We start from the raw sequence: 14,749 nt of genomic DNA, 5'->3' as shown, positions 1-14,749 counted from the left end.
GTGAGAGAGCAGCTGCGTGCTGCTGAGTTGCCAGCCGGGTTGAACCACGACAAGCCCTTACCTGAGCCCAGACTCATTTCCCTGTCTAAACAAGCTGAGCACTCTGAACCTACACACTGCTGAAGCCCCGGTAACAGGAGGCCTGGATTTTCTGTAATCTCAGGCAGTTCACCCACTGTTGGCCCTAGGCCAGAGCAGTTCTGCTGAAATAAATAGAGTAGCTAGAGCAGGTTGATCCTGCAGGGCTGTGAAAGGGCTGCCAGGTGAAGGTGAGGGCCACCAACAGCTTTCAGCCCTGGCCACTTCCATATGGGAGCCCTGGGTGGTGGGTGTCCATTTTGGGCCCATGTTCTGGCTAGGGTGAGGGCGTAGGTGAGGGTCGGGCGGGAGAGCAAGTACAGAGCCCCGGTGTTGGTGGGGCTGTGATGGAGCTTTCCAGGACCTGAGGTAGCGACTTCCTGGCCTCAAATCCACAGGGCCCCTTCCTTCCCTGCTTTTAAAGATGGGTGCTACCTCCATCCTTTCCCAAGCTGCGAAGGTTGTCCGCATGCTCCAGGAGCTCTGTAAAATAAACCCTAATAGTTTAGAAATTCATCTTGCTTGCCCTTAGGTGTCCTAGAGTGCATTTCATCAGACCCTCCCCCATCTGAATCCATCTAACCTGCCTGGATTTAAGGCCTTAAATGAGATATCTTAGATCCCTTTCAAAAGCAGAAAGCTTTCAGTTCCTATGCAGAGCACCACTGACTTGAGGCTAGTTACCCACAGACTTTATTTCTTATTACCATCAAATTGAGATAGAGAACTATTTCAGAACCATATCAGCATTTGAAAGAGCCTGAAGATCCTGAGCAGAAAGGGTAAATCATCACCCTGAGTGAGAATTTTCACTTCTGAAATTTTTAATGGACTTTACTGAATCATATGCTTCAAATCTGTCCTATTTTTTACTGGAAGTTACTATTTCTTTTCCTGTAATTTCCTGATTTATTGTTATTGTCTGTTTGCCTTCAGCACACCAGTCCAAAGGCTGTTTATTGTGGGAGGCACACGCAAGACTTCCCCACTCAAACTGAGTACTTTGGGGTTTGTTTAGAAATGCTGCTCAGCAGATTTCTGCCATTTCAGGTAGCATCATAAACGTCTCTGTGTTCAGAGCTGGTGAGAATTTGTTGTAACACTTAATTCACTGCTAGAAGATGCTCAAAACAGAGCAGATGAGCCTGATATAAAAGTCAACAGACAGCAGAATCAGCAGTATACGATTATATATATACACATATACTATATATATACTTTTTATATATATATATATATAAAAAAGTATCCTTATCTACCATGAGAAATTGCAACAAATTAGCTGCTTGGAGCACATGAGCAGCGGCAAGCCCTTGAGTTACTAGTGTACATTTAAAAACGTGTAATAAAATGGCAGTTCCCTGCCATAAAATGGCGGCCAGAACAAAACCAAAGCGTCACTCTTGCACAAGTGCTCCTCCACCGAGCCGTGATAAGCAATTCACCGCACCCACAAAGGGAAGGAGTCACAGAAACCCCCTCAGAGGCTCCACCAAGAGTCACAGACCGCCTGCCACGAGAGGAACAGGCAGTATGACCCCTGACAGCCATAAGTGATGCTCCAGGCTTAATCCCGCTGCGCTGCCCACCCCACCCCACTGCCCAGGCAGTTCTCCACACTGAGCGTGTTCGCTTGCTCTCAGTTCTCAGGCTCAGATTGCGTTTACCACCAATAAGTTTTACCTCATCCAATGCACAGACGTTAGAGGCAGCTTTCTTCACAGCTGCCCAACCTCCACCCATCAACACAACAGCACAGCTAACATACAGTAATCTTTTTCCATTGTCCACCAGTTTAATTCATGAAGGGTTTCCAATAGCTTGTGTGCAAACAACAAATACTCTTTCTGAGCATTTGCAAGGTTACACATTGGCTTGTGAGTTCGGGTCACTTAAAAAAAAAATCACTCCTTTTTGGGGAAAGTCTCATCCTTTTTCCCGGTCCTTCCATGCACCTGCTAAGTTTTGGCATTTGAAAATTGGCTTGGCTGAGGCCAAAAAAAATGTCAGCCAGGCTTTTCCAGAGGGTGCCATATACACTGTGAGAGGTATTTCAGACTCACACAAGGAAACCTCCTCATGGCAAACACTATCCAGTCAGCTAGTGCTATGGTTTCTTTGATTGCCACTAATGCCGGCCACTGAACAGGAAAATCTGGGAGCCCTCATCAGTACCATAGACAAAGTATACTTCTACAAAGATTATTTTTTTCATTTATAGAACGGGGTATGTCATGTAACTGTCCTCAAAGGTCTTTTACGATCAGCTGGTACACCAAACTTAGAAGACATTTAAAATGTGTACCATGACATTCTGCTTTAGATCCAGTATCACTCCATATTTCTACAAATGGTTTGGACGATGAACAAGATGGTATGCTTTAAAAATTTGCTGTCAACGAGAACATACATCCCAGCAGGTAGGTTCAGAGATCAAAAAGCTTGGAAAAAAATTCAGAAATTAATCAGATCCTGGAAGATTGGATTCAGTGCATACACATGCAAAATACTGAACTTGAGAAGGATGAACCAGAGGCACAGAGGCAAATGAGGAACACGCAGGTTGGCTGCAGTGCAGCAAAAGAGGGCCTGGAGTTTATAATGGATCAGAAAATAAAGATGCGTCAACAATGTGAGGCTCTTTGTGAGAGAGGAGATAATTATTCTGTTCTGGCTCATGCTGGAAAAGCCTCAGCTAGACCACTGTGGCTCAATTAGAAAGAACATAGATAAACTGGGGAGACTAAAGCACAGCAGCCAGAATGATGAAAAAATTCAAAGCTATGACCTACAGTCAAAGGCTGAAGAATCAGGGTTTGTTTTGTCTAATAAAGGGGAAGCTTAAGGGGTTAAAAATTGGAGCTCTCCATTATGTAAAAAGGGTAATACTGACTTACTCCCCAGGTAAAGTGGGAGAAAGCTAAACCAAAATTATCTTTGCAGCAAGAGAAATGTGGGTAGGTTATTGTGTACCTGTACGGGCATAGACCCCTTGACATAAACAAGAGATTTCAGACAGACCAGATATGCTTAATCCCATGTCAGTATTAATTGTGCTTAACCCCATTCACAGGGAGCTGCACTGCTGGGGCTGTGCCTGTCTAGATCCATAGCTGAGCCTACACCAAGCACAGCGTCCTGAGCAGACGGCGGTAGTGCGGGACCGCCGAGAGGGACCGGGAGGGGAAAGCACAGCGGTCTGCACTGGATGTGTGTGTGTGATCCTCCCCTCTGCTAAAAGCAAAGCTCATGCATGGCCATACCTAAACCCTGTGTCTGGGTTTTCCCATCTGACAGTATGGGAAAGGGAGCACACGCCATGCGGGAGCTGGCTCGGTGACTTACAGGAAGGTTTCTTGACTGTTCTTTTTGGGGGGGAGAGTATTTTGTTGTGGGATAGGTGAGTGAAAAAAGGAAGAAGTTCTTTAAACCAAGGAGATTGCTGAACCATGTAGGCAAATCTCGGTTTTATAATGCAAGTAACCATTTGAAACAAGGCCACAACTGTTCTTAGCAACACTGGTATTTTTCTGCAGCACATAGCTACTTCCAACAGTGTCCTATTCTGGCATAGCCAAAGCATGACACAGAGCAGTATTTATTGAATTTCTGTCCTAATAACCTCCAAGAGCTTGAAATCTGCCAGGGTAAGAGCCTACTAATACCTGCAACACAGTCCTGCTATTGCTGAAGGGAGTTTAAAAGCTTGAATCAAATCCACCCTAAAAGGCAGCAGATACAACTTCCATCTTCTTGCTGGAGTTGCACCCCACTGAGCTGCACCCCGGTGTGAGCGTTGTCTTTGTCCTGCGTTGCCCTGTCCCATGCAACAGCAAAAGACTCAGACCAAAACCTTTCAACTAAGTCAAGTGATTGGCTTCTGCAAAGCAGTTATTTCTAGCGTGCTAGCCTTGATCTCCGTTGGCATAAGAAAGGTTTGGCTGTGTGAAAAGGGATAAAGAAGCAGGTCCTTAAATACTTTGTCTGAAACAACCTGGGAATGTTCCTCCATGCTGTGAGCAACCAGCACTCAATCATCTGAAGTAGCTGCTCTGACAGGATTTTAAGTCCCCATAATTAGGTCTTTCACATAAAAATCCAAAGCACAGCCTTTCAGTTTTAAATAGTTCTTGCCTGTATTCATCCTGCTGCCTGGGTTTTGTGCTGCTCTGCCTTGTGTCTGCGGAGGCTGTGTCATTATCCACCCACAGCAGCAGCAGCAAATTTTCTTGGGCCTAAACCTAACTTTTGTTTTAGTTCAGTTTCTGACACCTCGCTCCCACTCCTGCCCTCAAGAACAATTCCCAGGGAGGGTGAGTCACTTCACGGGGCTGTGAAGACTGAAATGAGAAGCTCGTTCTGGCCCCAGCACCTTCCTAAAGCAGTCTGCGCAGTCTCAGGGCGGACACAGGGGCAGCCCCTGGAGCACTGCAGCCAGCAGAGAGACCTCTCCCTATCTCTGACTGGAGACCCCAAAGTAAACAGGCCTTGTAGAAGGTCTTGAGCATTTTCCCCTACTTCTCCCGGCATGCACACACAAAACACTGACCACATTCACTCTTCCATGATCTCTCCCAGCTCAGGTGCCACCACAGACAGGAAGGCATAAGCCTGCGGAGAGGAGGAGTGGGCAAAGAGGCAGCTGACAGCCACAGGAGCTCTTGGTGCCTTCTGCTCTGGCTTTCACAGAGCTCCTGCCCTCTCCCTCACCCAAGCTTGACCAGGTGGTTTCATCCTCTGTCTCTGTTCTAGATGTCTCCTCGCTGCCGTGCTCCACATTGCTTTCCTGGCAGCATCTCAGTCACAGAGAAGTCCCCAGATGTGAGCACCTGGGAAGGCGGTGATGGTGCTGTGACCACCTCTAAGCTCCCGGCATGGTGAGAGGATGGCGGGGAGGTCTCTGGGTGGCAGCTGCCAGCTGGGAACTTGCTGTGGACAGAGGAAGCAGAGAGATGGCAGTTGAGAGAGAGCTCCACAAACAGAAGCAAGCTGATTTTAGAGACTTTTTAAAGACTGGGGAGAGTTAATGATAAGGTCTAAACACAATCTGCTGTTCAAAGGAGAGCTGATGTTCAAAGCAGGAGTCTTTTGGACAACTTCAATAGCAGATAATCACGACTCTCATCCTTGACACACAAGTTGTTGATGTGTCTGTATGAGCTTCAGGGTGCTTCAAAGCAGGGTGAGAATTTAAATGTCCTAAACAGACATGAAAATGAGGATTATTCACAGAAAAGCAAGGTAACCAACCTAATTGGCTTACTGTGCTGGCAAGATTATTTGTCTAGTGATGGATAATTGTCAGAATATTTAGAATTATGGCTTGGAAAAGCATAAGAGAACTGGACATCAGTCTGAACCCTCTTTTTGTAAATGAAGGCTGGCAGCCTCACACAACTGGGCTTTCCTGTTGAGTCCCCTGGCACTGCTGTGCGTGTTCCTGGCTAGACATGCCATAGACAAGACAACCTCTCTTGTGCAAACGCGGCAGCCGTGCTTGCAAGTCTTAGCCAGGAAAGCAAACAAAATTGAAATGCAAATGTTATCAGACCACTTCTAAACTTCAAAAGCATTTTAGGTTAAGCTGTGATGTTGGGATATAGATATGCATTAAAAAATAGCAGCAGTTGGAAGGGCAGAGAAAAGAAGCTTCCTGTGGTTGGGTGTTTTTTCCCCTCAGACTGGATTTCCTGTCCAAGTACACCCAGCATCAGGAGAAAGGCACAACCGTGTGGCTCTGGAGGAAGCAAGTCTAAAGCAGGTGCTTAGGGCCATGGTTTAGTGGTGGGTTGGCAGGGTTAGGTTAACGGTCGGACATGATGATCTTAAAGGTCTTCTCCAACCTAAACGATTCTCTGATTCTGTGATTCTAAAGTCAAAGATGGTCCTTGCTGAGGACTGAACAGGCAGGTGCTCGGAGTGTGACTGAACTCCAGGCTCCTTTTGCAACCTCAGCCTGGCGCTGAATGTGCTCCAAGCAGCCCGTGGCACATGCAATGCCTGTCATTGAGCCCTCTGACACCGGCACATCCTTACGGGCACGTCCCCGAGCATCTCCTGTGCAACATGGACCTGCCCATTACGTACTGTTATACATAACCAAGCAGGAGAGACTGAAAAAAGCACAGTGAGATTAGGCACATGTGTTCAAATTGCCATTTGAACAATTGTCAAACTATAACATGACATAGATATTGAAGCTAATTATAGAAGTTTCATTTTTTTAACCCACCTACTTGCTTTTTTCTGCGCAAACTCACAATTCAGGTATTCTTTGCCCAATGAAGCGTTATGCAACTTGTTAATTAAGGCAGGCAGAGACTTTGTAATGCTAAATTCTGCCTGAGAGGCTGTCCTATGGCACAGGGCTTCCCTGGGCTCCTAAGGGCAAGCGACTGGCTTTGGCCATGTCAGGAGCAAGCACTGGCCATCTTCCAATCCGAAGCTCTCTTTTACAGCATTCCCATGGCAACAGGGGGACTGATCTAATGTACTTGTAGCCATCTGACCCACAGAAGTAGGAAAGTCAATTTTGGCTGAACTCAAACTGTTCTGTATGAGTGCAAAGTCACTAAGGGATGTGTTTTGCCAGTGTACGAGACTGGCAATTTCTGTTTGCAGAGAGATCGTGCAGTTTTCTGCATCTGTGCCGAATGAAAGGCAACTGATCTCAGGAATGAAAGTACATGCAACTCTTTCAGGCCAGTCCTTCCTTGGCACATCCACTCAGAGTCTCCTGAGAGCTCAGCTGGGGTGTTGGTAGCACTAATTGGGTGGCAACAGCCCAATCTCCAAACCAGGCAGCACACAGCGACCTGCAGCCGACTGTAACTTGCATTGGGAAGTTGCCTTCCCTCGTCGCCGCACCAAGCAGCCTCCACCCTCGGGGCAAGCACTTGGCAAAGCTCTCATTGTGTGTTACCTGCACGTACAGACAGGGCCCACGTAAGCACAAATAAACCAGTGTAAATCCAGCAGCTCACAGAGCTGTGTAAGGCAGCTGGTGGTCTACTTGAGCGGCATATTGACTGCATGCAATAGGAGAAAAGTGCTTTGGCTGGGGAGAGGCTGCCTCAGCAGATCCAGATGGCAGAGAGTCGGTGAGCTAGGACAGCCAACACCCCTCTAAAACCTGCAGGGAACCTAGAGATGGGGAGAATCCCATGGAATTGCGACCACGCGACAATGCTGCCTCTTCCCAGAAAGACAGACCTATCTGCCTGCTGAGTCCACCACGGCAGTAGGCAAATTCATCCCTTACCGGTCTACATACAGATAGCATTGAACTTAGTGACTGTGTGGCCACCCAAAGGTGGAGATTCAGCCCTGAATGCATAAACCTAGATGTTGCCTTGAAAATGAAGCCGTAATTTCCCCCCTTCTTAGGGGAGATGTGAGCTTTGCCATGGCTGACAGCACCGTCTTGTCAGAGGACACCTTCCTCTTGGTTTTAGGGCTAAGAGACTCAGCTCTGTCCCACTGCCTCAAACGAGTGCTCCTCCTTGGAGGCTCATGCTGACCTGGGTGGTTTCACCTCCATCTTAGAAATGCCGGGGCTGAGACCGCAGTGGGGCTGACGGCTCAGCAGGCAACAAAAGCACTGAAAATCAGCTCTGTGGGCTTTCAGGAGCAGGCATGAAGGAAAAGACATGGTTTAGGGTTGCTGTCAGGGGGGAAAGGCTGCTTTCATGTCACCTTAATGCCGGAGAAGCCTGACCAGGTTTCATCATTGCTCTCAGCGCAAAGCCTGCCGCCCTGCCCAGGTGAGAGATGGTTATTCATTCACCAAACTTCAAACGCCAGAGGAAGGTCATTTAGCACCTGAGCACACGCACATAAATCATCAGCCGTGTCAAAGAGTCTGAAGTGTTTTAACAGGCACGCTGCCTCCTCACGCAGCCTCCTCGCTGCGCCAGCCACGGCACTGCCAGCCTTTGATAAGGGAAGCAAAGCAAGCAATGACTGGCACAGGCCAAGAGTTAATTCCTGGCTACCAGCTTCAGCCCTGGGGCCCCACCTCACAACACAGCTTCTTCCTTCAGCCTGTGGAAGCAGAGAGAAAAGCAAACCAAAGTGTTATCCCAGTTTTAATGATTCATTGCTTCAAGCCATACTTTGGGGGAAACATTAGACTGAAGGTAAAGAGCACAGAAAATGCAAGGTGTACCTTTGGGACAAGGTCCCCAGCACAGGTGTCTTTATGACTGCCCACTCTTAGCTCATTGGGCATTTAATTGCTAAGGCTACTCCTGCTGTGTCTTCTGCATAGCAGAAAATAAGGATGGTCTGGAGAAATGAAGGTCACAACTGGGTAGCAGATATCTCTGCCACTTAAAGGCTTGGTAGATGTGAGTGGGAATGGCAGGGTTAGGGAGAGCTACAGCATTACAACACTTTCCCTCATCCAGCACAGAACTTATCAGTCAGAGTAGCGTTACAGCTCCCTTTGCCTGCTGGGAAAAGCACCTCTGCTGGGAGGGATCATTTCTGCAAGGGCCAGCTGCACTCGGGCTGTTCCCGCCTTGGAACAAAGAGCAAAGCCAGCGCCAAGAGAAAATTGTTGTATCCCTATACACAATCTCAAAGGCCCACTGCTGAAAGCAGGGAAACCCTAAAAGGCCGTCTGCAGGCTTGAAATAAAAGATTCAAGAGATGGAGGAAAGGGGATGTTTCCATGCATCAAGTTCTCCCTGTTACATGAGTGAAAGGCAAAAGATAAATCTGCATTCATGGCACAACTGCCTCCTGGGCACCCCCTCTTTGACTAGAAAGCCAGCCCTCATGGGGCTTTGATTTGCCAGTGGCTGAGAAGAAAAGAATACAGAAGCACAGCAGGATGTCCCTGCCTTCCAGCTGGCTTACAGCAGCCCAGGGCTATTGCAGGGGAGACAGGGGTTTGTGGATCAAATAAAATCCTGCCCCTTCTCACCCAAGGTAACAAACCATCCCTGTGCCGAGTGATGTAGAGGAAAGCCCCCAGATGGCCAAGTCTTGGGCTTCTTGGGGAAATCTTGCCTATAGGAGCTCATTTCCCCCCACAATTAAACTTATCTCCTTTTTAGTTTAGATGTCATTCCCTGTAAAAATTTCAGAGGACTGAAGAGGAGAGGAGATTAAAATAAAATTAACCCACAGGCCAGGAAGGCAGCCATGAATTCATTTGCAACCATGGTTGTCTGACTGCAACTTTCTCGGCACAGCCGCTTGGGTCTGAGGAAGGTCCTCTAGACAGAAGAGCAAGAAGTGCTCTGATATGAGCGTAAGGCTTTGGTCTCTCCAGCTGTACCCTGGCAAACCCCAGCTCTTCCAGCTGGTGAACAGGGCACTTGTCCCCACAGGCAGAGAATATAAAACAGGGCGGCAAAGCACACCCTTTCTGGAGATAGATAAGGCTTTTCTACACTTTCCTTTCCCCCTCTGTGGTGATCAGTCCAACCTAACAGAGCACCTCTATTTGTGATATATTGTTCCTAGATGTCCACCAAGCAACTGGACGTTGGAGCAGCATTGCCCCATCACAGAGCATGTTTAACAGGGGCATGGCAACATGTCAGGGCAATGGCAAGCCTGTGAGTCCTGGCTGAGACTCCAAGGGAGTCACTTCGGTAGGCAGAGATGACATGGTGTGTATATGGGAATCGGCCTGCAAGGACAGTGTTGATGGTAGAGAATTAGGCGAGCACTGCAGAGGCTGAGCTGTGTTGGATGCTCCCGGAGCGGAGACGTCACTGCTGCACCAGCCCCTGCAGCCCACAGCCGCCTGGTCGAGGGCACAAGCCAACCCGGCCGGGGAACCTGGACGAAGCCCTGTGTAACATGCTCTAGGAGAACCTGCTTTAGCAGGGGGGTTGGACTGGATGATCTCCCGAGGTCCCTTCCAACCCTTGCCATTCTGTGTGATTCTGTGAACACCGTCCTCTTCTGCGCTGGGGCTGTGGCTGCGGGTGGCCAGGGGTGGCCATCAGGCTCTGCGGACGCGCTGTTTGGGACTCACCGCCACACTCGCGGCCAGACACCACAGCCGCGTTTCCACAGCTTTCGTGTTTGACATTAAGTGTATATCTAAATATCTCAGCTGAAGAGAGGTTTTTCTTCCTGTCTGGCTGGCTGTGTACATTAGCAAAGGCAAGCTTAACTAGGCCTTTACAGGTCTTCATTTTTCTGTTACACTTGCCATATCACAAGTTTCATCGCTAAACTGAAAACCAAGGCATTTCTTGTGGCATCGAAGCTGCAAATTGGAATGTCAAGGAAAATGAAGACTTATAGGGTTGCAATTCCCCAGGAGAAAAGAGGGGCCGCTTCTATAAAACACTTCTGTCAGCTCCTTGGAAATCTTTCCAGCAGGTTCAGCCTCTGAAGGAGGAATTTAGAAGCTGGCAATGATTAAAAGCCAGAATTGTGAAAATGGCTAGCAGCCGTTGCTTAAATGGCTACTTTGGTCCAAGTTGATAATAGCACAGCTAATTGAAAGGCAGTAAGTATTCAATACATAATTTCACCCACTGCCACAAATGCAGGGTGAAACTCCACCGCAGTCCTGGATATTTGTTCTGATCGCAAGTTGCAGATCTGTCACTTCGCATCAGCACCTAAAAGCTCTCAGATTCCTTTCCAAGGAATATTCGGGGCCTAGCATGGATCTAGTTAAATGCACAAAAATGGGATGAAATTCAAAATGAATGGCCAGATTCTGCCTTCCTTATATTCTGGTCAGGTTTCGGCACTGAACAAAGGGGGCAGAATCTGGCCCTGAGGTCCCAAAGATATCGCAAGCCGAGGCAGAAGAGGCTGCGCTGGCTCTCCCCAGTGCTAGTTTCCTTCTCACGCAACTCCAGTCATGCAGTATTCCCCAAATAGAAGTTCATACCTTTTCACCTTCAGAGCTGGCCTATTTCTGCTCTCTGGTACTCAGAAATAAGTCTCCCTCCCTCCCAGGAAGAAGCCACGCTATAAATATCTCCATGCAGGTTTCCTGAGCCCTGACGTTCCTTGCAGACGAGTGCAGCTCCTTGTCCAGCAGCGACAGGCCTGGCTGGGTTTTGCAATGCCTTTAATAATGTCAGCGTGCTGCCACAGCTCCACGACCGCGGAGGAGAAACAGAGATGCCTGCAGGAGCAGTAGCGCTGCTGTAGCCATGTGGTGTAGACCCCAGCGACATAAAGTTAGGATAATCTCTTCTAACTTTAAGATATCAGCTCATTCCAGAGGAGGGCTTGATTGTGAAAAGTGCATTAACTCATGAGTGTTTTCAGCTGTGTTTTACATTGGGGACAAGGCCCTCAAAAAACAAGACATCAGTTTTCTTAGGCGCTGGTTGAACTGATGGAAACATTAAGAATTGTGCAAGGGGAGAGGGGGCCTGAAGGGATGAAGTGCTTTGCCCAGGAGAATCAGCAGCAGGCCCAGGAGCAGAGCAGAGGGCTCCTGACACCATGCAGCAACGCTTTTCCTGCCTGAAGGGGCTTATAAAAAAAAAATAAGCAATGGCAAACTTCAGGGTTTTGGCTGCCTTAGGATGCCTGCCAAGCAGGAGGATTTGTAGCTTCAACACAACTTCAGGCCAGCAGTTTGCAATAGAGCATCTCAGCAGATGGTGGCACAGCTGAATTTTTCTGGAGCGGGAGCGGGGGAAGAGAGGCAGCGGGCAGTGGTGGCTCTTCTCTGCCCCCGCAGCCACTGCCCCCGGTGCCGGCACCCGAAGGCACCTCTGATCCCCACCAAGAGCCGGGAGCTGAGCAGCAGCTGCCACTGCACCCTGTGAAGCTCCTGGGACACGAAGCCAAGGGGTGCAAAGACACTCAAAGTGGAGGAGGAAATGTCTTCTGCGCCATGCGTAATCAACTCAGCGCCACAAGCGCTCCGGAGTCACAAGAGTCCGAGTCCGCCTCGTCTGCACACAAAAATTGGCACTGCAAAAAGAATATGAACCCTGTAATGCAGAAGCAGTGACGCAGGCATAACTGTATCGTCGCTAGTCCCGTGTGGGAGGGAGACAAGCTAACTGGTGTGTAGCACCTCCACACTCTGAGCTGCACCGATAGTGCTGTTTCAGGGGATTCCTCAACCACCTCCTTGTCCCAAACAGTTTTCACATGAAACTGAGCCCAGAAGCGCGTGTGAGCCAGGCCTGTCGAGGAGGGTGCAGAGCAGAGCAGATTCGGGGCAGCTGAAGGTGTTAGGCATAACCGAGCCAGTAATGAGAAATATTTATAAGGAATACCAGCCCCCCCGCCTCAAGGCATGAAAAGATTGAGGGGGCATCTCATGCCCAGCTTATTTCTCCTCAGAAAAAGGTTTTCACCAGAAAGCCCCTTCTGAAGCATCAACCCTGCCACCCACAGCCCAGTGCGACATGCCACGGCAGGGCCCGCGACTCGGTGACAGCCCCAGAGACCCCGAAACCAGCTGCTGGATTAAATGGACTGTGTAGACCCCCCAAATTTGGGTAATCCCAAAAAACACCAGCTCTGTGATTGAAAAAGATGCTGTCAGACTGTTAAATATTTAGCTGCCTGCTGGGGTTACTATGGAGAAGGGCGGCTCTGTGTATGTTGTGTACGGTAAGGAACACCAAGGGCACGATTTAAAGAGCCCAAAAGGAAGAAAAGCAGCCGGGACAGCAACACCTGTGAGTGTAAGCCAGCCAGATGCAAGCCAAACAGCTTTCAGGCGGTTCATTTGATGCCCTGGTGGTACCTCCTTTGCCTCGCATTTTCTGGTTCCTGTAAACAACAGGCACTTGGTCATCAAAAGGAGAAGAATAAATAGTGAGAGGGGAAAAAAATCCCCTTGTGAGTCAGCTACAAATGAACATGAGGAGAGGGAGGAGAGTCCGGTGTCCCCGGGAACTCCCCAGCCTGCTTTCCTACTTATCTACAAGGGAGAAAACATGAACAAGGAGAGCTGAGACTTTCCTCAGCCATCCAAAAACGACACGGGTGAAGGGCAACCGTGGTGCAGCTCCTGTCTGTGGCCAGATAAGAGCTGTGCGGAGATGCAGATAAAAGTGACATTTCTTATCCAGTTATCGGGCAGTTTGGCATGCCTCATGTTTGAAGTGAAAGGAGGGGGCTCCGGGCACCCCCTCCCCACAGGCTGCTCGCTGCGGGCCCAGCAGTGCCCTGCCTGATGAGCCTCTCCAGCCTGGCTTTGGAGGGGCTGGAGGGAAAAAAAATTTAAAAAAAAAAAAAAGCTCATACAAACTTATTTCCAGAGCTGATTAAACCATTGAGCAAGCTTGAAAAGCAAGCAGTGCCCTACACACACTTAATCCACGAACTCGCCTCGTCACTTAATCCACAAATTCACCTCGTTACTCATCCCTTCGTTACGCTAGTGACCACAGCCTGCGTGGGGAGAGGGGACACACCTCAGGCTCGGCGGCACCATTTGGGGAGAGCGATTTGTTGATCTCACAGTATGAAGCTGAGTTACTGAAGGAGTAGGAGGAATAAATGTTCTGCAGGCGTGGTCTAGCTCCATCAGTCCTAATCACTAACGGGCGGTTACAGGCTTTCACCACCATTTTTCCTTCCTCATTTGAAAGAGAAAAACAAAGCTGCTTTCCATGACTGACAGTTATGGAAAATAAAATCAGCTGCTTTGGCCACAAAAATGGGCCAAGCGTGAGAACGGGCAGTGACTCAGCTCCCTCTTGCCTTCCCCACCTCTGGTTTGGGCTGGCTGCTGGCGAGGGGCGTCCGGCGAGGGGCAGGCAGGGGAGGGGGCTCAGGAGCCTGGTGCACCCCCGGCGGGGGTGTCTGTGCTGCAGCGACCCGCACGATGCCGCTCAGAGGGGCCCCGGAGCCGCGCTCACCGGTGCTGTGCCCTCACCTGCCCTTGGTCACCCTTGGGTCGGGGGGGGACAGCCTGCAGCTCCCTGTGCTGCAGCTGCCTCACTTGTCCCCCAAAACTGTGGCTGGGCCTGGTGGCCTTCCCCGGGGGCGGGGGAGCGTGCGCTATATTTGTGTCTGTACTGCTCCCCGTGACAAAAGCTTCGTCAAATGCAGGTGACATGGTTCCAACGTGAAGTCAAGAAAGGCTGGGGGTAATGCTCAAAATTAATAGACCTTGCCTGTTCGTACTTACACTGGGAAACGTTGCACATGTGCTGCTGCATCACAGCAATGATGAATCTCCCCTAGAGATGCTAAAGAGAAAAACAGGGACTGAAACATCTCCATAGGAGAAATCCAGCTGAAAATTTTCCATCTGTAAAGGCGGGAGCATCCCTCAGGCTCCAGTTCTTCCAAGAGCATTTAGGAAAGGCTCAAAAATCAAGTGCTTGCCAGGAACAAAGAACATTTACCTTCTTTCTAAAAAAAGTCAGACTCCTGCATAGAATCATGGAATCATAGAATCGTCTAGGTTGGAAAAGACCTTTAAGATCATCACACCCAACCATTAACCTAGCACTGCCATCCCACCACTAAACCCTAAGCACCTCGTCTGCCCGGCTTTTAAATACCTCCAGGGATGGGGACTCGACCACTTCCCTGGGCAGCCCCTTCCAATGCTCAACAACCCTTTCTGTGAAGAATTTTTTCCTAATGTCAAGCCTAAACCTGCCCTGGTGCAACTTGAGGCCATTTCCCCTCGTCCTATCATGCGTTGAAGAGTGGGATGAGAGACAACAGCCAGGGTCAGACAGGAATGACTGGGAAGCAC

Source organism: Egretta garzetta, unplaced genomic scaffold (genome assembly GCF_000687185.1).
Source record: "Egretta garzetta isolate BGI_Z169 unplaced genomic scaffold, ASM68718v1 scaffold87, whole genome shotgun sequence".
Lineage (NCBI taxonomy): Eukaryota > Metazoa > Chordata > Aves > Pelecaniformes > Ardeidae > Egretta > Egretta garzetta.
Note: the sequence above shows the minus strand (reverse complement) of the source record.